We start from the raw sequence: 21,766 nt of genomic DNA, 5'->3' as shown, positions 1-21,766 counted from the left end.
CTGAGAGTCGCACCATACATCGAGGAGCTGAACTCCCAAACTAGCGACTAGTCTGAGTCTTGCCAGCAGAGCCTCGTACTCTGCTTCGTTATTGGAGGCCTTGAAGCCGAGCCTGATGGCATACTAAATGGTGGTTGGGTTGGGCGCAACTAGGACAACTCCTGCCGCAGCTCGCTTCGAGTTAGATGACCCATCTATGAAAAGGACCCATCTATCACATTCCACTTCTGTCTAAGTATTCTCGGGAGGACGGAGTGCTAGGGGGACAGTCGGAGTCCCTTCTGAATTAGTTGGTGTCTCTGAATTTGTGTCCCCAATCTCAGCACTCAGAGCAATGAACTCGGCTATGAAATCGGCCATGGCTTAACCCTTGATGGCAGTCCTTGGTCGATACTGAATGTCGAACTCTTCAAGTTCTATTGCCCACTTGGTCAGACGCTTGGATACCTCCAGCTTCTGGAGCACTTGTCAGAGAGGTGAATCCATGACGACTATGATGGAGTGTGCCTGGAAGTAAGGACGCAGCCTCCGAGCAGAGACGACTAGACTCAGAGCTAGCTTCTCCATGATCGGACATCTGGTCTTGGCTAGGACTAAGGCCTTGCTGGTGTAATAAACAGGGCAATGTTTGCCCTCCACCTCTCGAACGAGTGTCGAGTTGACTGTCAAGGTGGAAACCGCCAAATAGAGAAACAGAGGCTCGCCCTCCTCAGGCGTGGATAGTAAGGGTGGTGACCCTAGATACTACTTCAACTGTTGAAAGGCTTGTTCGCACTCCGGGGTCTATTTTTCTTTCTTGTGGCTCTTCAACTGCTGGAAGAAGGGGAGACACTTGTCAGTGACTTTGGATATGAATCGCCCGAGTGTTATAACTCATCCAGTGAGGCACTGGATCTCTCTCATCGTCCGAGGTGAACTCATATCGAGCAGAGCCTTGATCTTATCAGGGTTTGGTTCAATACCCCTCTGGCTGACTTGGAAACTAAGAAACTTACCCGAACTCACATCGAAGGTACACTTGGCAGGATTCAACTTCATGCGATACTCTTGGAGGATCGAGAAGGTCTATCCGAGATCCATAATGTGATCGGACGCTCTGACACTTTTGATGAGCATGTCGTCAACGTAGACCTTCATAGTCCAACCAATTAATTAGGCAAACATCTAATTCACCAACCTCTGGTACGTTGCCCCAGCGTTCTTCAAGCCAAAGGGCATGACCCGATAACAGTAGAGTCTATTGTCCATGACGAAGGTCGTCTTCTGCCTGTCTGGGGGGTGCATGGCTATCTGGTTATAAGCTGAGTAGGCATTTAAGAAGGTAAGAAGCTCATGCCCAGCCGTGCTATCGACCAGTTAGTAGATCCGAGGTAGGGGGAAGCTGTCCTTGGGGCAGGCTTTGTTCAAATCTGAATAATCCACACAGACCCGCCACTTTCCATTAGCTTTCTTCACGATGACCACATTTGCAATCTAGTTTGGGTAGTGAACCTTTTCGATGAAACTTGCGCTGAGGAGCTTCGTCACCTCATCGGCAATGACAGCATACCTTTCAGGCTCGAACGCCCTCCTCTTCTGCTTCACTGGTTTGTGCTCTGGGTCCACATTCAATCTGTGAACCATGATCTATGAAGGGATGCCTGCCATATCTTCATGCAACCATGCGAAGACATCCTTGTGTTTCCTCAGGAAAGTCAACATCTGCGATCGTTGCTCGGAATTCAGTGATGACCCGAGCTGAACTGTTCTTCTCGGATCGGCCTCCTCGAGCGGGTTACCAGGTCTTCGGTGAGGGAGTCCTCATCGGGGTCTCTGGGATCGAGCACGTTTATCGTAAGGGCCTACTTTGCTAAACCCTTTCTCACTGCCACTGAGTAACATCTGTGTACCTCGCACTGATGTAAGACCTATATCCTAGCCTGTACTATTCTGTCGACTCTCGCGATCCTTCCCGTTGAATTTCGGTAACCTGCGATCTATGATCGACGTTTGCGCACGACCCTAAGTCATATCCCGTAGACTTGAGTCAGCCTAATTTGAGACTTGTACCATTGCGATCGCACCGTAGCCGCGATTCCAATGCCACGTCTTGCATACCGATCTGATACCCTGGTAGGGAGATGTGTGCCGGTGTTTATTTTGAAGAAAAATACCGCACATTTGTAATCCCAAGAGAATCTCTACGAAATGTCCCATCAATCAATCAATGCTTTCTTTCTCCTAAAGTCAAACAACTCCAAAGTTAACTCTTTCTCACCCTCTCTCTTACACACCCATGCTAGTCAAGTACACCATCACCTCACATCCATCAACCATCACTTCTCTTACAACAACCCTCTCTCTCTCTCATTTCTCCAACACAATTTCCAAGCAACAAAGAGAGCAAAAGAGTGGACGTCCATGGCTTTCCCAAGTGAGAGAAAAGTGTGATCTATGTGGCCCATTCCCTATTCCAAAAATCCTTCATCCTATCCATTCAAACCTCATCACCCTTCATCAAAGAAAAGCACAAGGAGATCGGCTTTCCAACAGACCAAGAAGATCGAATGGTGGGTGCTTCCATAGGCTAGATTTTCATATTTTTATGATAGGCCAAGTGAGGCCTACCGATTGATGGTATGGATCTCACTTTGGGCCCTTGATGTGGCCGATGGCCCACCTTAATTTTCATTATCATTCCATGATGGGGCCATTCTCCATGGACCCCATCATGATGTTTACTTTCCTAAGATCTAAAAAGGTCATTTAGACCTTCTATTTTTGTGGAGAAGTAATCTCCACCATTGATTTTAAATTTGGTGGGCCCACATGTATTGGGATCCACTTGATGTATGATTGAATGTAAGGGAGGGCTCATAGTGGTGGAGCCCTTCATCACACGTGTCCCTCTCTCTTTCTATCTCTCTTTCCCTCTCTTTTTCATGTTTTTCTTTTTTATGTGTGATGATTTGGCCGTGTGGCCCACTTGGATGGACCTCACCATGAAGCATGTATTTGGTCCAAGTCATCTATAGGTAGGGCCCACTTTATAAGTGTTGTGTCCACCCCATCCATCATTTGGTGGCCCATGTGGGCAACCCACTTGAAAGGCACAACCGTCCAGCGTCCCTAGACGCTGGACGTTGAATGGAAAACACAAATATTAGCCTTGGCTCAAGGCTATTTGGGTGAGCCACTTGTATAGGCCCCACATGGATGTATGGATTCAATCCACGCCATTCATCCTATTTACCAACTCATTTTAGGCGTTGAGCTAAAAAATGAAGCTGATCCAACTTTCTAGTGGGTCATACCTTAGCAAACAGTGATTTTCACCATTTAAATTTACTTAAATTTTTCTACACGTTAAAACATGCCCAATATTGAGCTTGATGGATTTGTTATGGACTGTAGAAACCAGTGGACGGGGTGGATTCTTTCGATGCGGGCCCCATGCATGAAAAACCTTAGAAAAACCCATTTTTTCAAAAAAATAAAAATGGGGAGCACCTGCTACCACTAAGGTCAGTAGCAGGCACTGCTGCGCTGTGGAGGGACGGGCCAGGGACCACGATCCCAGCCGTGGGCCCACCGTGATTTGTTTTTTAATATCCACACCATCCATTTATAGGCCCTTAGGGTAGTGGGCCGCCCTTAAAATTTTAGTTGTATTCATGGCTCAGGTGGCCCACATCATAGGAAACAACGGTGATTGAACGGCTACCATTGAACCCTCTTGGGTATCACAGAAGTTTTAGATCATATGAAATTTGTTTTTCCTCTTCATTCCAGGTCCATATGACCTTATCAACAGGTTGGACGGCAAATAAGCATTCCCCACGTGGAACCCACCATATATGTGTTTTATCAATGTCGTCCAGGCACTTGCTGGATGGCCAGTAGGCCCCACCTTCGGTGTCTGTGTTATATCCACACCGTCCATTTAATTGGTGGGCCATGTTTGTGGGCCCCACCATGATGCATGACCGTCCAACCATTTGGCAAGCTTGCTTGTAGACCCCACCATGATGCATGTGATGCATCTAAGCCATCCAGCCCCTTTGAAAGCTCATTTGATGGCATGAGCTAAAGAATGAGTCATATCCATAGTTCAGTGGACCCCACCCTTAATGCATGTGTTGCATCCAAACCGTCTAACCATTTGGCAAGCTTGTCTTAACAGGCTTGAGACTAAAAATAATTCAGATCTAAAATTCAAGTGGACCCCACCATTTAAAGTAATGGTCAATGACGTCCACCGTTCAAAATTTCTAAGGGCCACAGTAGTTCCCTATTAAGCTGATATTTGTTTCTACTTCACTTATCGCTATGTTAATTTATGAACAGGTTGGATGGAAAACATATGTTATGGTGGGCCTTAGGAACTTTAAATGGTCCACTTTTATTTGGTTGTGGCCCATTTGATGTACATATGGGGCCCAATTAGTGTGGCCCATCTGATATACATAAGGCCCATGTTATGAGGCCCATTCGATGTATTTGTGGCCCGTTGTTGAGGCCCACTTTGATATATATATATATATATATATATATATATATATATATATATATATATATATATATATATATATATATATATATATATATGAGACCCATGTTACGAGGCCCATTGTGATGTAATCAAAGGCCCATGGGTCGAGCCCCAACGGGATGTCCTTAGGGTCCATCGCAATGTGTGATTCCTCCATGGTTTATGTAATGATATTTATGGCGGGTCATGCCTTGGGAGCAATGTTGGTTTGACGTCCACATTGTAAGAATAATGTTGGTTAAATGTCCGCATTATAACTCTCCCTAGGGCCCATTGATAGGCCCGTACTTGTTGTGTGCAGGCCATCAAGGCCCATCTTCGATGTGAGGATAGTTCATCACCATATAATCGATGTGAGGATAGTTCATCACCATATAAAATGCTTAGTATAACTCCATGATTCATGCCCATATGCATCATATGTATGCATGATATGAGGAATGTTTGATTATAGCATACGCCATTAGGCAGACCATTTACGGGACTCCTTATGAGACGGAGTGCCCCACATTATCGCGCAGTACGCGTAAGATTGCTGCATGACTGGACAGTGTGACTCATGCATCTCGCATACATGTGACTTGATCATTGTATGCCCTAGCGACATTAAGGCCATGACCTTCACAGGCACATCGTGGATAGCTAGATGGGACACCGAAAATATTTGGTTCTAGCACTATGGGCACTTAGGATGTCCTTGAGTGAAAATCTCAGAACCTCCGAGGCCAGGAGAAGCCCCAACGTCTAGACCGAGTGGAACATGAGCGCCCCAGTGCCGAATACCAGTAGGCCGCGTCTCCCACTTTGTTGTGGTTGGTTGGGAGGGGGTGTGGCCTTATCCGCCCGAGTGAGGGGGCTATAAGCTAGGCTGAGTATGACCAGCTCGTAAATGGATCCGCTATCGACGAGCCGAGTAGGTATTGGCAGACTGCTGGCTAGGTGGATAGTGAGGTTTCTTCCACTCGCTCGACTGTGCAGCTAGGGAGGAGGCAGTCGGAGTGGAGTGTAATAGACCCCGGTGATTTTCTCAGAGAGCAACCGTACTGATATGTGGACTTATTAAGCAGGAATTGCATATCCATTCATTCATTCATTCACTATCCACTCGGGCTGGTGGTGCGTAACTATTTGTTATGTGTACCTTCGTATGCCAGGATTTCGGATGGGCGCGTGACTAACCTGAGATCAAGAGTTTACCACATTGATTTAGACTATCCAAATTTAGGTATGGGACTAGTTTGGATAGAAGTCCCTTGTGGGGAACCCCGTAGCCTGCGATACTACGAATTATCATCCCGACTTCACATTCCAGCATGGCCATTTCATTCGCACCGCATATTACATTGCATCCGCAGTACTTAACATTTTGGGTTACTATGCTTTTGCACTTATATGGCCTAGATGAGGTTGATGGTGTTCTTGGCTCATCAGGATTTGCATATTGCATTATATCCTCAACATCTATTTTGTCTTATTATGTTTTGCATCACATAGCCTTGGTACAGCTGATAGCACTCATAGACTTACTAGTATATTTTCGCTTACTCTGATATCGTATGATTCATGATCTTGTCAATATTTCCGTTTATCCCGATGATGTATGATTTATGGGCTTTATGATATACTTGGCACTTATCTTGTGCACACACTTACACCACCCTCTAAGATTTCTATAAGCTTATGCACGATAGATGCGTGTAGGTGGTGTTAGGTTGCAGCAGCGTTGAGCTTGGGACGTGCAGCAGACTTCTGTAGCTTTGATTTTAATACATATGTATTTTCCTTTCAATATTGTATTCAACTGTTTATATTAGTGGATATGTGATGATGATGTTACCTTTATGATTTGAGTAAACTTATGGTTATGCTTATTACGAGACAAAAGTACATTGAAAATCCTCCTTGTAGGATCCCAGGATCGGAATCTGGCATGTGAGTGTCGGGATCCGAGAATGGGGCACTACGGAGGCTGTCGGAGCTGGATTCGGCGATCAGGATTTTTGTGAGCCCGTTTTCCGAGTTTGGGGCATGACAACTGATCTCCTCGGACATATCCAATTCCTCCTTCGGCAGGAAACTTCATCATCAGATGATATGTGAATATGACCGCCCTCATTGCATTAAGGGATGTTTGTCCTAGGATAATGTTATGTACCGACGACACATTAACCACCAGGAAGTCCACAAGCAGAGTCACCTGATTCCGCCCTTCTCCTGCTGTTACTGGGAGGGAAATAACGCCCTCGGAGATTACTCTCTCCCCTGCAAATCCATGCAGTAGAGTCTTTATAGGTCAAGGCACGACCTCTCTATACCCATTTTGTCGAATGCCTTAGAATAAAGCACATCGGCCAAGCTTCTAGTGTCGACCAAGATGCAGTAGACCTTGCGATTGGCTATCCTTATCGTAACCACCAAGGCATCATCGTGTGGGTACCGAATGCCCCATGCGTCGTCCTCAGTGAACGTAAGGCTGCAAGGGCTTACTCAGAGTTCTTTACTCGATCTCTCGACCAAGCCGATGTAGTGCTCAAGATCGACACTCCTGGAATGGGCTTTACAAGCCTTGGTTGAATCTCTGCCAATTGGACGGGCCACCAAATATCGTTCAGATCTCTGGGGCCTCGTCCTCGAATTTACGTGGCTAGACGTCCTTCTAAGTTTGCTTCTCATCCTTCTTATAGCGACACAGATTACCCTTGCGAATGAGGGTCTCGATTTCATCTCTTAGATCGACGCAGTCGCTGGTGTTGTAGCCGTGATCGCGATTGAAGCGGTAATACTTGCGCTTATCCCGTTGACTGGCATTTTTCTTCATGTAACTCGACCAATGCAGCAGTCTCTAGTCTCAGATATCCAGTAGGATCTGCTTCGGAGACATGTTGAGAGGGGTGTACAAGCTAAACTTCCTCTCAAGCTTCCTGCTTGGCCTTCTGTCCCTAGTGGAGTTGTCAGACCTTCAGTCCGCAGGCTGTGACATTTTGTCTCTCTGCCTCTTCCCTTTGGATGAGGACTCGAAGGACTGATTGGTCTTGCGAGAGCTGAAGAATTCTTCTGCATTGGTATACTTCTGGGCTCAGCTGATAAGTTCACCCAGGGTACTCGGCGGATTTTTCCTATGGGGAAGAGAAATCTTCCTTCCTTGAGCCCGCTGATCATGACAGACAGTGTCATTTTATCATCGTAGTCATACACCAGTAGGGCCTCCTCATTGAAGTGGGAAATGTAATCTTTCAAAGATTCCCCGCTCTTCTGTTTGAGGGTAAGGAGGTGGGCCGACAGCTTCTTACTCTTCTTACTGATAATGAATTAGGTCAGAAATGACCTGCTGACCTTGTCAACGCTGCTGATTGACTTCAGTTTAAGCTATCGATACCAATTCCTTGCGGACCCAGTCAAGAAGGCTCTGCACATCATAGCTTCTGAAGCCGACTGGATCTGCATCCACGACCGGTAAGACTCCACATGTTCTATTGAGTCTCCAGACCCTGAGTATTGGACGACAGGAGGCATCTTAAACCTCAGAGGCATCACTTCACTCATGATAGGAAGGTTCGGTTTCTTCCATCATCGCTTGTACAACAGTTGGGACGGAAGCTGGCTAATTCTGCTACAATGTTTTGATTTGTCGTGGAGTTCTTTAAGCTGTGCTTCCCACAAATTCTAATTTTCCGCCACAGTTTCTTGGGGAACTTCTGCCTCAGGCGTTCTGCCTCTTCTTCTCCTCTCCAGCCGATGACGAAGATCAGTCAGGCCAGAGCAGAAGTTGCAAACATGAAGGACGGCTCCACATTCCGCACGAGATCTGGAGCTCGAGTAGACAAAATTTGGGATGCCCTGACTCGAGAACTCACTTGCAGTGGTTCTTTAGGCGCCGGGGCTGTTACCACCAGATTAATAGGCAGCTGCTGACTTTGTTGTTCCTTCATCCGATTAATTTCATCCCTTAACATCTACACTTCATTTTGTAGAGCTTTGTATTTGACTCCTTGGCTCCGAGTCCATTGAGACGGCCCTGTCGGAGCCATTCCGTATGCAACAGTGAAGACGAGTGAGGCTGCCTTCTCGGCTCAGGCTCCGTGGTCATAACTTTCTTCTTTCCTCTTGTCATTTATGGTAAAGATTTTCTAGCCTTCTTGTATCGTTTCCCATAGACGGCGCCAAAAAATGTTGATGTTGAAATCCGGTTCACCCGCACCGAGTTTCGAGCTCGGACTCCGATCTCTGAATGTCTGCACAGTAGGAAGACAAAGAAGACCCTAGCTAGAGCAGAGGACCCTCCTATACCAAAGTCAGGCTAGGAATTTAGGTCATGTAGTGTAGTAGGGCGAGCGGGTGAGAGATTTTGCGTATCTGTTCTTGTGTATTTGATTGCTATTTATACCTTTCGTATGGGATAGATGCATTCGCAATACTCGGCACAATCTTAGCCACTACCCATGACCGACGAACACACAGATGTGGGCGGTTACGCAGTTATCCTGTTGATCATGTGGTAATGGGGCGCCGTGTTAGTCGCCCCACTCTTCCCATCATGCTCGACACAATGATAGCATCAGACCTCGGAGTTGATGTTAAGTCGAGTAAGACCTCTTTAAATCTCGTTCCTTAAACGTTTATCTCATACCTCGAAGCTCGGAGGACACTCCAAGCCTTATCGTTCAGAGGCATTTCTCGGTCAAGCTACTCAAGCGCCTCTTAATGCCTTGCTACTCGGAAGACTCTTCAAGTGTCGGAGCACTAGGAATTTTCCCATAACAAAAACAGTTGTCATCTAGGTGGCCCATTAGACACTTGCATGGACAATGTCTCTTTTTTTTTTGTATGAATTTTGGTTGGTGTTCAGTACCAGGCCAGTGGGTAATCCGGCCCTTCCACGGAATCCTCTTCAACTAATGGGTCATCTCGCTGCAGATTGCGGAGCTAACGGGCAGCGGATAGCGAAGCTACGCAACGGCGAACCAATTTAATACCGTATGGTGTATGATGTTAGCAAATTCTGTAGGTCCCATCATGAGGTATGTGTTACTTCCAAATTGTCCATCCATCTGAAGAGTTCGTCTTAAGGTTTGAGCCAATAAATGAGACAAATCTAAAGATAAAGTGGTCCACACTGCAAAAAGAAGTGGGGGACTGGACGTCTACCATTGAAACTCTTTTAGGGTCACAGAAGTTCTGGATCAATATGAAATTTATTTTTCCTCTTCATCCAGGTATTTTTGACCTCATGAACAGATTGGATGGAAAATAAACATTATGGTGGGCCATATGAATTTTTTTTATGGTGAAAATCATTATCCCGCCACTATTTTTGGTGTGTTCATCTGATCTATGGATATGATTCATTTTTTTGACTAATTCTCTAAAATGATCTCGAAGATTTGATGAACGGTGTGGATATAATAAATACATCATTATGTGGATCATGTAACTTTTATCTCCTTTGAACCGTTCGTACAACTCAAGGTCGAGGAGCCTCGGGCTCTCGTATTTAGCTGATGTGTGGTACACCAGCCAATCCGCTGTTTTAAGCACCCTAGCTCCCACCAGCAGTGTATTTAAACTCCACTCCATCCATCAGGTCCTGATCTAGGATTTAGGTTGGCTACACAACATGGTAAAATGAAAAAGGAGGAAGCGGATTGGCTGGTGTACCACACATCAGCGATATAGCTGTTGTGGGTACGTGCCGTGCGAAGACGGGCGTTGACGCTCTTCGAGCTCCGGGTTGTGCGAATGGTTTTAAGGACATCGACGTTACACAGGCCACAACATGATGTATTTATTATATCCACACCGTTCATCCGTTTTTTGAGATCATTTTAGAGCATTAACCAAATAACAGCGGGGTGATGATTTCCACCCTTAAAACATTCATAGGACCCACCATAAGGATTATTTTCTATTCAATCTGTTCATAATGTCAAAAAGAACTGCATGAATAGGAAAAACAAATATCATATTGATCCAAAACTTCTGTGACCCAGAAGGGTTTCAATGGTAGAGGCTCAATCTCCCACTGCTTTTTGTAGTGTGGTCCACTTGATCTTTAGATATATCTTATTTTTCGGCTTAAGCATTAAGACAAGCTCACCAAATGGATGAACGGTTTGGATATAATACATACCTCATGATAGGACCCACAGAACTTACTGAGGTCAACATACCAGCTAGATCGCTGGTGTGCTGTACGCCAGCCAATCCGCTTCCGAAAATGGAATGCTAGCCATGAATTTGTGGACGCGGATTGCGTACTACCCCCGCCCGTCCCTAGCTCCGAACGGGCAGGTCCGTGGGCAAGCCCACCGTGATGTATCTGTACATCCAAAGTGTCAATCCCTTTTCTCGTATTATTTTAAGGCATGAACACAAAAATGAGGCATATCCAACGCTCAAGTGGACCACACCAAAGAATAAGCTTGGTTTTATTAAAATGCACAAGGCATTAAATGTCAGTTGCATTAAATGCAAGGGTCATCTGTGGTGTGGTCCATTTGATCGTTGGATCTGCCTCATTTTTATTTGGATGCTTTAAAAAAATTTGAGAAAAGGGATAGACGGTTTGGATGTATAGATACATCACGGTGGGCCTGCCCACAGAACTATCCGTTGGGAGCTAGGGACGGGCAGGGGTAGTACGCAATCCGCGTCCTCAGTTTGTGTTGACACGGATTTCCTGAAAGCCTTTTCCATGAAATTCTTGCACAAGGATTCCGTGTGGGGCCCACTTAAATGTTTGTGAGAAATCCAACCCCTCTATCCATTTTTGGAGCTCATTTTATAACATGAGACCAAAAATGAGGAGGATCCAAAACTCAAATGGGCCACACGAGAAGAAACAGTAGAGATTTAGTGACCACCGTTAAAACATTTATATGGCCATAAAAGTTTTGTAATAGTCTAATTTTTTTTAGTGTTATTACTTTATCGGAGTGAAAATGACCTTATAAACGGTTTAGATGGCATATAAACAACAAGGTAGAGCCTAGGAAGGTTTCAACGGTAGGCATTCCTTTCCCCACTGCTTCATCTCCTATAGCCTACTTGAGTTTTGGATCTTCCTCATTTTTGGTATCATGTCTTAAAATAAGGTCGAAAAATGGATGGACGGGTTTGATTTCTCACAGACATCATAGTAGGCCCCACTCGGAATCCTTCGGCAAGAACTTCGTTGGAAAGGCTTTCCAGGAAATCTCGTCCAGTTTGTGTGCCGGGTCAATGGGACATAACAAATAATTCCAACTCAAACAAAAATATCTTTCTACGGTTTTTAATCTCTAAATTTTTTAGCCTTTTAGCAATTTGCTTTACTACTTCCATGGCAACAAATGTTGCCAAATTTATGTTTATATTATTTTCTTTGAATAAAAATTTAGAGACCAAATGAATGTTTAAGAATTCAAGTGGCCCGTGGTTTACAATTTAAACTATTGGTTGGTTGGATCCCTTGACTATAAGTAGGGGTGTACATCGAGTCGAACCAAGTCGAGCTCGCCTCAACTCGAACTCAGCTTAGCTCGGTCCTCAAGCCTGACTGGCTAGCTGGGCTTGATTTGATTAGCAGCTTGGGCCAATTCGAGCCGAGTTCGAGCCAAGATCAAGTTGAGTTCGTCTATGCAGCATTTCCACAAACACTTGGATTGCACCTTCAAAATCCCACTGTATGGGAAACAACAACAATAGTTTTACTGGTATTTTATCAAACACCTCCTAAGCAACATAAAAACCAAGAAAAAAAAAGGGTATTTGTTTCATGTACATTCTTTCCTTGCCACCAGCCACACCACCGACCACACTTCATTGAGTCATTTCATCAAATACTTGGTAAGCAACTTCAATATCAAAGTAACCGAGTCACCGAACTGGTTCGATCCGAGTTCGATTTGAGCTGGGTTCGATCCGAGTTGAGCCGAGCCGGGGCTGGCTCGAACTCGGCTCAATCTCATTTTTTAGCACAAAAAATCAGCTCGACTCAGCTTGAACTCAGCTTCGAACTGAGTCGAATCAAGCTTTTTCGAATTGAGTCAAGCGAGCTTACCGAGCTAGCTCGGTTTGTGTACACCTCTAGCTATAAGTACGACTTTATAGGTTCTATACCCATGAAAACTCAAAAAAAAAAAAAAAAAAAAAACCCAACAATAGTATATTGGTTGGGTTAGTTGAGCCCAACCCCGCTGTAGTTAAATGAGTTGGGTCTGATCAGGTGTAACGCCTTGAACTTTAAGGGTCGAGGAAAACTCGACTCTCGGGATTCCGAACATCACTTATGGCTTGCGGAAGCCAATATCCTGATTTCCTTCATATCGGGCATTTGAGCATGCATAGAATTATACTAAACAACATACCATACTCCAGGTTTGATGTAATTAAAGCAGATGCATAAATCAAAACATATATATATATATATATATATCAAGAAGTTCCTTCCAGAGTATGGGTCCATGGCTGGGTTTAATGAATATACGTTTCGACAGGAAAACAAATGTGTTCGATTTGAAAAATTTATTCAATGATAACAAAGAAAGAATGAGAGAACAATGATTACAAGGTATCTATTCATTCTAGGTTCATTTACATCCTTGGATTCCCTTGATTTTGAAAACAGATTACAATCAATCAGAGTAATGAATGAAAGATAAGATAGTCCGATGGCGATTTCGGCAGCATTTCGATGCTTTTTTATCACATCTCCAAGGGAGATGGGTTGTGCGGGCTTGAAACCCTTGATCTGACTGTTAAAATCAGTTCTGATCATCCTTCCATTCATTCATCTTTGATCTGACCGTTGAAATCAATTCTGATCATCCTTCCGTTCATTCTTCCAGTGAAACCCTTGAAATGTAGACCGATCATCCCTTGAAATGTGGAGGGACGATCATCCCTTGAAATGTGGAGCAATCATCATCCCTTGAAATGTGGAGCGGCGATCATCCCTTGAAATGTGGAGCAGCGATCCCTTGAAATGTGGAGCGACGATCATCCCTTGAAATGTGGAGCAGCGATCCCTTGAAATGTGTAGCGATCATCATCCCTTGAAATGCGGAGTGATCATCCCTTGAAATGTAGAGCAACGATCATCTATGGAGTATCCATTAAGACAACAAAAGCCTCTCCTTAAGATAAAGGGGAGAGAGAAGTAGCACATAGAGTATCCATTAAGACAACAAAAGGCTTGTCTCAGGACAACCCTCCATGGGAAGTAACGTTGGAAGCCAAGCTTCTGGACAACCTTCCATGAGAAGTGGCATTGGAAGCCAAGCTTCAGGACATGAATCCATATGAAGTGGCGTAGGAGTATGTATTACGACAAGAACTCCTCTTAAAGTGGCGCATAAAGCCATCTCTGAGGACATGATTCCATATCAAGTGGCACAGAAGGCCAGTCTTTAGGACAAATACACAATATCTCCCCTTGAGTTGCGCGGAATGCGCAACTCCCCTTGGACTCCACAAAAAGTGGCGCAATATGCATCCTAGAGTTGCGCAGAATGCGCAACTTCTCTCCCTCTTTCTCCAGCACAACTCTCTCTCTTTCCCCACAAAAGGTGGTGCGCAACTTCACTTGGCCTCCACAAAAAGTGGCGCAGGAGTCTTATCCTCCACAAAAAGTGGCGCAACACCTTCTCTCCTGCCTCCATTGCGCAGGTCGCACAATGGCTTCCCTAGTTGCGCTGGTCGCACAATGGCTTCTCTCTCTCCCTATCTTGCCTTCCTTCCTTCTTGTCTTCCTTCCTTACTGTCCTCCAACCCCTCAAATGAAGCATGGGGAGGGGTATTTATAGGCATCCCAGGCCCCTTCCTTCCTTAGGTAGTGGTGATCACCACCACTTCTCTCTTAAGACAATACTCATCCTTCTTCCTTAAACAATGGTATTCACCCACTTCTTCCTTAAACAATGGTGTTTACCTACTTCTCTCTCCATACAAAGCAACACCCATCCACTCTTTTTTTACCAAAATAACCCTATCCACTCATTTTTACCAAAATACCCCAACTCACTCATTTTTACCAAAATATCACCGGTCACTCATTTTTACCAAAATATCCCCATTCACTACTTTTTACCTAAAATAAAGAGTGAGTGACCCTGAGAAAGATCTGCACCGTGGAATTCTCTGACTAATTTAATGAAATATTTTTTGTGCCTCAACAATATATATACAATTCCAAAAAAAACAAAACAAAATGTGGTGATGTAATATCCAACTAAGCCCATATGCCCAGCGCTCCCAGTCCATAGGTCCATGGCCTACATCGGCCCATCCGAGAGCTGAAAATAGGAGAATTCCTCCTCCTCATCCATGAAAGCTTGCTCCAGTGTATCGGCATCAGTGGTACCTGCATTTACACTAGCGTCTGGTTGGTATTTTAAAATACCGTCCCAAAGTGGGAGTGATTGATCAACTCAATGGTTCCATAAAGTAAAAGTTACACATGTTATCAAGTCAATCAACACAGTAATGATAAGGTAACATAAGGCAATCAGTTCCTAACTACTCTTTTTAATGCGAGAATGGAGGTTATGTAATGATGCATGCCTTCACCCATCGATGCTCCCTCAACATGCGACTCTGACCACCTGTTTTGCATATGACAACACTTCCTCAAACATGCGACTTTAATGCCTGTTTCGCCACATTCTAACTAATGCAATACAGTGCATGATCATGTTAGCCGAGTGATTAATCACGCCCTTTCATCCAGCAATTTGGGAAAGGTAGGATACTTAGGATACCTCCCTTTTAAACATCGATCCTAACTGAATCACTAGGCGTTGGACGATTGTAGTGGTCCTACTCCAGTGTTCCTGATCCGTCTAGGTTCATCACTCCTAAATAAATCATACGATTAGAGCTGGGCATCGGACCGAGTCGGATCGGATTGGGTCCAACTCGAGCCTATCCGAAATCTCAATGGGCTGACCCGAACTTGATCCGATCCGGGACCGAGTCCGGGTTGCCTGACTCGAACCGATCTGAAATGTACATGGCCTGATCCGGTCCGAGTCTGACTCAGTCAGGAAAACCGAATCGGATCGGATTGAGCATTATTCGGATCGACCCAAATTTCAAGAGAAAAATGACAAAAGAAGTAGCAAGCGATCGACGCGTGAAGAAAATGTGTCTTCTTAACTCCAAACTAGAAGTCTGAAGAAGAAAGACCAGAGAATTTTCATTTTTTTTGTTCCACACGAATCACACGTGCCAACTTATAACACTTATGCGAGATCTAATCTTTCCATCTGGTTGGAAGTAATGTTTATATCCTCTGATTAAAAAGAAAATGTCATTTTTCTCCTCGTATGACCTATGATTCTAGAAACCTCTAGAAATCTACAAAATATTTGGAATTTCAATTCACAAAAGCAGAAAAAAAAAACTACTGGGGATATTGCAAATCCAAGAAGAAAGAGTTCTACAATGAAAGAGAAAATGCAAAGATACAATTAAAAGTAGTAAATAGAGATTGAATTGAAAACAGGAAATGCAAAATTCCATTACAAAAGAATATAGATTTCCAATAGAATAAGGAATACATACCTCTGAAGAATTTTTTAGATTCTCTCAATTCCGGAAAAGGAAGAGAATAGCCATTTGAAAAGAAGAAAAAGAAAAAGAGATGAGAGTTATTTGAAATGCTCTGGCTGCGGATGACACTTGATACGCATGCACTTGGAAAATGGTACACGTGGCATCTATTAACTCGAATTTTTCTAAGTTACATGTCAAAAATAAGATTGGCTGAACAATCATAACCTCTGATTCGTGGACACTTGCTTCTTAAAATAAGACCATTGGATATTTTCATTTTTAATCGTCCAATAAAATTCCAACCAATCTAAAAGTCAAATAATCAAATAAGTATAGTTATTGGTTCATAATGCATCTAAGATATGAGACATAATTTGGACGGTTTAATTTGAATTATAGTATGCCACGTATATAATATTTAAGTAATTTTTAAGCACCTGCATATCATCATCCATCACACTGCTAGAGTATGAAATCCTTTCTCAAAAGCAATATAAAAAGGAACTTTACAAAAAACTAGCTAGTTATTTTGGAATTTGCATTCCGGTGCTATTTTCAACAAATAAAATAAAATAAAATAAATTAATAACCTACGCTATTATTTGTAAACTCTGTAAGATTGAAGTTGGTCTTGCGTGGAGTACAGGAGTCAGCAGCTTGGGTGGGCCCGACTAGTATGTTTACGTAAAATCTACTCCAACAACCAAGCGCATCAGCACATGTCTAGCCCAGGGTCTAAAAATGAACTCCATCCGTGATTTGGGTGGACCACATGATTGGAGACAATGTACATGACAACCTTCATCTTCTAAACTATTTTCCTTTGTGTGGCCCACCTAAATCATTGATGAGCCTGATGTATAAGCCCTAGGTCCAAATTTTGGTGTGACATGTAATGGTTTGAGTGGATTTTATATAAATATCATGTGAGCTTTCTAAAAAAAGGTGGATGTATCTCTCCAAATTATTTTCTATTATTGGTGCCCGCTTAAATTGTAAGGAAGTTTGATTATTATTATTATTATTTTTTCTTTGAGTCTGACGTGAGATGACATATCTAGTGATGAGTAAGTCTCACTTTAAGGTGAGCCCCTTAAAAAGCAAGGGTAGGCATCCCTTAATATTCTCATTTTCCAACATAGATATGAGAGGGATGATTTTTTATTTTTTTTGGACCTACCTTGATGTGTATATGCATGATCCCACGTTAGATTTTGGACTAAAAATTAAATGATATCTAATTTAGATGAGCTACATCAAAAGATACATTATTGAGGGAGACATCCACCTTTGATTTTCACAAGCCCATCATAATGGTTATATAAATCCACTCCACCTATTAGATGCCACATCAAAATTTATGCCTATGGCTCAAAATTAGACCATTTATGATTCAAGTTGGCCATACCAAGTGAAATAATTTGGATGCTGAGGATTGTCCTTTGTACCTTTTATAGCTATGTGGTTCACATGAATCACTAATTAGATTGATTTTTGAACCCTGAGGCTAAGCTTGAGTGATGTACCCGATGGTTGGGATGGATTTAACATAGACATCTTGGTAGGGCCTGCTTGAGTCACTGAGCTCACTTGCTCTACCCAACCTCTATTAAGAAACCTAATGAAGCTACTCTAGTAATAATTACTTATGTTAATAAAGAAGGTTATTGAAAACCTGGAAAAGGTAACGGGTGTAAATTTCATACTGTGTAGGTAGTTTTTTAAAAAATTCCTCACGGGGAAAGAACTGTTAGAGATTGTTTTATATGGTAAGGTGGAGATAAAGGAACCGTAATATAGTAGACCCATCTAGCCAAAAGGACACGTGGAGGAGTTATATGAAAATCAAGTTTGTCCATATGTAGGTTCCTATCATGGACGGTTTATATATAAAAAATCAATACTATTAAATAATCCTGTCCATCAAATCTGTCGACACTAAATTAACGGTGGATAAGAAGAAAATGTAAGTCAAGTATGCGGTGGGAATCCCATAAATTAACGTCGAGATGTATAGAACGAAACCTCAGGGCGGATGTTGGGGAGAGAGAAACGGGGTGAAGTTGCATAAGAGATCTCGTAATGAGATTACACCTGTATGTTATTTAATGCATGGATTCGGGACGCGGATTGCGTCCTACCCCCGCCCGTCTCTAGCCCTGAACAGGCAGATCTGCAGGTGGGCCCATCATGATGCATCCGTTTATCCAAGCCGTCTATCCCTTTTCTGTTATCATTTTAAGGCATAAATGTAAAAATGAGGCACATTCAACGCTTAAGTGGACCACACCAAAGATTACTCTTGCATTTAATGCAACTGCCATTTAATGCCTTGTGCCTTTAATGCAACCGAGCTTATTTGTAAGGCCCGTATTCGAGCCCGTACCGTTCTATAGGCTTTCGCGGTCATACCGGTCGAATTCCGGCGACCCGCGATCTGTTATCGGCATTTACGCGTAACCCTGAGTCGTATTCAGTATTCTAGAGTCGGATCAACCCAAGACTTGTACCCTTATGACCGCGCCGTCACTGCTGTTCCGATGCCACGTATTACGCGCCGAGGAGATACCCGGGCCAAAAGATGTGGGCCCGCGTTCAGTTCGAGAAAAACGCCGCACGTTGCGAATTCCAAGAGAATCTCTACGATATGTCCCATCAATCACATCAATCATAAGTCAAGTACATCCCATCACAAGCCATCACTCACCCTTACCTCTCCTTACCCAAAGTCAAGGCAACCCATGCTTAGCCTTCCCTTTCTTACCAACAAGTCAAAAGAGCCCATACCTTCCATCCCATCTCCCTTACATCTCCTCTCTCTTTCTCATTTTCTCATTTTCAAGCAAATCCCATGAGAGAACCCACGTCCAAGCTCCATGGGAGAGAGCTAGTGTGGCCCACCTTCCTACCACCTGATCCCACCATCCTAAGCCCATCTCAACCGTTGAAGTCCATCCATTGGAGCTCTAGCATGCTTTGGCAGAAGAAGGAGGAGAGATCTCGAGGTGGGTGCTTCTTTCTCTCTCTTTTCCCCCTCTCTCTTTCAATATTTTAGTGTGATGATGTGGCCGTGTGGCCCACCCGGATGTACCCCACCTTGATGTATGTGATGTCCAAGCCATCCATCAAATAGACCCCACGACCATCCAAGCCAATGGGCCCTACTTAATGGTGATGGGAAAAAAAATAAATATCATGTCGATCTAATAGGTGGGCCACATTCATGTGGGATCCACCATGTTGCCTGTGTTATATACAGAGTGTCCAGCGTCCAGAGATGCTAGACGTGACCTCAAAGTGAAGTGTGAACTGACGGTGCAGTGCATTGACGTGCTAACCACACAAATATCAACCTGGTTCAAGAGACTTAGGTGGACCACTCATGCAGGCCCCACCTTGATGTATGTTTATAATCTAAGCCATCTATCCTATTTCCCATATCATTTTAGGCGTTGAGCCGAAATTTGAGACCAATCCGATTCTTGGGCGGGCCATACCATAAGAAATAGTGGTGTTACCGTTAAAACCCACCTTGATCCTTCTATTCGCCAAAAACATGTCGCATATTGGTCTCATTTGGTTGATCATGGGCCGTAGAATCAAATGGCCGGGTGAGATTTTTCAGATGAGGGCCCCGCCTATGAAATTCCTTGGTAAATAAGAAATAAAAAAAAGGGATGACGCTGCTGCTGCCAGTGTCTAGAGGACACTGCAGCGAGCAGCGTCTTGCTGCTTCTAACGGGCTGGACTGTGGGCCCCACTACAGGCCCCACCATGATGAATGTTATACATCCACACCTTGCAACTGATGAGTCCCCTTTAGAAAACGGGATCCTCCAAAAATCAACCGTTTAAAGTTCTCAGGTGGCCCACACCATCTTCAATCATGTGAAGGTATGCTAAACCATATGAAAGCATTTACTGGGGTCCACCTGAGGTTTGGATGCACCTGAAACTTGGCCTGACCCCTTAATCTAGTGGGACACAAATAATGGATGGGTTGGATTTGTAAACTACAGATTAGTGGGCCCCACATGGGACCCACTTCTTTGAAATGAATAGGCCGGTGTATGTACAGCAGCTATATAGCTACTGTATTGACGTCAGGTTATATAGGGTTTGATCATGAGGACTGTTATGTACAGACCGTCCATCCATAGGGCCACCCTGCACGTGCTGAACGTGCAGGGCATGGGCCATCTTTGATGTATGTGACTTGCATCCAGGTAGTCCACGTGAGGCCCTCCATGATGTGTGTGCCATCTGCACCGTCCATCGGGACGGTGCTGTGTAGGCCTTTTTAAGATGTATGTATGTGCACGTGGTTGCTGATCATGAGGTAAAATCAGATGGACGGTGGGCATTTTACATGTGTATATTATATTATAATATATCATATTACGTCCTGGACAGTGGGCATTATAGATATGTGTATATTATATTATAATGTATCATATTATATCATGTTATAGTATATTATAATATAATATATATTTATATATATGGATATATAATATATATGTGTTATCCACGCCGTCCATATGCCAGACGGGTGGGGCCCCACCTTGTTTGTACTATGTCTACGCCGTCCAGACATTTGGACGGTACCGTGGCACCATGATTTATGAGTGTTTTATCTGTGTCATCCATCCATGCAGGACCCACATGGCACATGAACTTCATCTATACCGTCATAAAGGTGGAACCCACCTGCTGTGATGCCGTCAGTAAGTTGTGTGGGTTGATCCACACCACCCATCTGCATGGACCTCACGTGCTGTGTGGGGCCTGCCTTGATGAATGGGTTATGTCTGCACCTTCCAGTACCTACTAGATGGTGGGGCCCACTTTAATATATGTGTGTATTATCTCAGCCGTCCATTACATGGACCTGCTGATGTCTGTGTTACATCCAAACCGTCCACCCAGTTGGCGAGATTTATCAGGTGGACCACACTGTAGAAATCAGTGGAGATTGAACATTCACCATCGAAATCCTTTTGGATCAGAGAAGTTTTGGATCAATATAATATCTATTCTTTTCGTCTTAATCCAGGTCTTTGTGGCCTTATGACCTGCTTGGATGGAGAATAACGTTATGGTGGGCCCTACCTTGATGGCACGTGTGGCCCACCTTGTATGTATGATTTGTATATCTAGGTCGTCCATCCCTGGATGCGGATCCCTGCTGATGTATATGTTTTATTGGCCCACCCGTTATGTATATTTGTGGCCCACATTGATGTATTTGTGACCCACCCATGGGGCCCACATGTTATGTATTTGAAGCCCATGAGCAGGGCCCACCTGAGGTGTATATATATGGGGCCCATTAATGTGGCCCACTTGTATTTGAGGCCCACGGGTTGCGGCCCATGGGTCGTGGGCCATTGTGATGTATACTTGGCCCATACGTCGTGGCCCATTGAGATATGTTTCTGACCCATTTAGTGAGGCCATTGCGATATATTTCTGCTCATATGATGAGGCCCATCGAGATGTATTTCTGGCCATATGATGCGGCCCATAGCGATGTGCATTAGGCCCATGCGATGTGACCCACTTGATTTATGAGACCATTGTGTGTGGTCATGGGCCTACTATATGTTTGGCCCTATGTGGGCCACTCGTTGGGAGCAATATTGATTAGATGTCCACACTGTGACCTTCCCTTAGGCCCTGATCGGCCGATTGCCGATTATC

The sequence above is a fragment of the Magnolia sinica genome, chromosome 12, assembly GCF_029962835.1.
Source record: "Magnolia sinica isolate HGM2019 chromosome 12, MsV1, whole genome shotgun sequence".
Taxonomy (NCBI): domain Eukaryota; kingdom Viridiplantae; phylum Streptophyta; class Magnoliopsida; order Magnoliales; family Magnoliaceae; genus Magnolia; species Magnolia sinica.
The sequence above is the reverse complement of the archived record's forward strand: the minus strand, read 5'-3'. Positions refer to the sequence as shown.